The following is a 1,450-nucleotide window of genomic DNA, read 5'->3' on the forward strand; positions in this document are numbered from 1 at the left end:
GGAGGGCGGGAGGAGGGAGGCGGCCGCCGCTGAGCGGCGCGTTACTATCCCACCAGTAACTTGGGCATTGCCGGGGCGGGGGCCGGAGGAGGAGGAGGAGGAGGAGGAGGAGGAGGAGGAGGAGGAGGAGGAGATGATTTTTGGATCCTGAGAATTGATCTATGTTGGATCAGTAAGTTTCATTATGATTATGTTTTTTAGTTCTTTTTTGGGGGGGTGCTGAAGACTTGGAGCTTTTTTTTTTTTTTTGAATTTGCGAAAAACATGCGGTTTTCAGGTGAATCATCAGTTCAACGCTTTCCGGAGCAAAATTCAAGTTTAGTTCATACAATTTGTTAAAAAGCCAAAGTGCATTAGGCTGCATGAAAGTGGGAAGCATAGTAGCAACTTGGTAGACAGATGGCAATGGCAGAACGCAGGTTCGCGTACTTATATGAATCCACAGTGTGTGACCGTTTGTGTGCGTGGCACGACTATATTTGTCCAAACATAGGTGTGAGTAGGTACATCTGTGTGTGAAGTGGCCGCAGCCCTGGCTCTTGTCACCGCGTCACCACATGTCCAAAATATTCATTGCATCAATTCAAGGGCAGTGAGCAGGGGGTGGAGGGACAGCTTGGCAATCAGATTCTTCGAAAATGGGTTTCTAAAGATCAGATCTTTTACTTATAGTCAGACGATATAAAGCGTGAAACCTTTCGTCGGTGAGATTGGGAAGTTGCCTTGGTAGAGCAAAGTACCGATTAATCATGAACTCAAAACGGATTGCAAATTGCAACCTTTGGCACCATCCGCGAATTGTGGGGGTGGGGTCTCCTGGCCTTGTTGCTGCCTTAAATGAACACGCAACGTGCACCTCGGGACTGCAAGTTGCAGAGCCCTTCCCCGTGCACGTGTCCTGAGCCTGTGAGTGTGTGTTTTGCGAGTTGGGGGCCGTTGTTCGGCGGCCAGCAGGCTTTCCGGGTTGCTCGGCGCTGCCTAGCGAATGCGGGAGAGGGATGGAATGTGGAATGTTGACCAGGGAACCGAATCCTGTCGGAACAGACCCTTTCGCTGGAGAAATTCGATCCCTTCCACCTCCTTCCCGCTCCCCCGCCCGCCTTCGGGCAAGAGGCGGGGCCGCGGCCGCGGCTGTGCTCAAAGTGGCGGAGCGCGGCGGCGGGAGGCAGGTGCACGGCCCCGCCAGTGGGGGTGCCTCAACTTCCGCGGCGCTTAAATAGCGGCCTCTCTCCCCTCCCACCGGTAATAGGTGACCTGGCGGCCTAGGGCGGTGGGGAAGGGGCCGGGGAGCCGGGCGCGAGAGCCTCCGCGGCACGTGGGCAGGTGCTGGGTGGCCTCGGGGCCAACTTTTGGGGCCCGCCTCCCGCGCGAGGAGCGGCGGTCCCGCGCGGAAATGGGGTCGGGTGGCGGCCGCGGAGCCGCGGCCCGAGCGGCGGCTAACGGTCCCGGC

The 1,450-nt window shown here is 57.0% G+C and overlaps 1 protein-coding gene across 8 annotated transcripts in view; it reads left to right on the forward strand.

The window, feature by feature from the left end:
• Window positions 1-1,450, forward strand: part of Jade1 (jade family PHD finger 1) — a 79,231-nt gene that overhangs the window by 19,377 nt on the left and 58,404 nt on the right. Inside the window, exon 1 of one of the 8 annotated variants that reach the window (XM_023719461.1) lies at window positions 127-172. The exons of 3 other annotated variants lie outside the window; for them this stretch is intronic. The gene's annotated coding sequence lies outside the window, so the exon portion shown is untranslated. Of the gene's footprint in view, window positions 1-126; window positions 173-828; window positions 907-1,156; window positions 1,250-1,450 lie in introns of those variants that run through there. 4 more of the 8 variants (XM_023719465.1, XM_023719460.1, XM_023719462.1 and 1 more) reach the window with 4 other exon arrangements.

Source organism: Octodon degus, unplaced genomic scaffold, assembly GCF_000260255.1.
Source record: "Octodon degus isolate 3935 unplaced genomic scaffold, OctDeg1.0 scaffold00068, whole genome shotgun sequence".
Classification (NCBI taxonomy): domain Eukaryota; kingdom Metazoa; phylum Chordata; class Mammalia; order Rodentia; family Octodontidae; genus Octodon; species Octodon degus.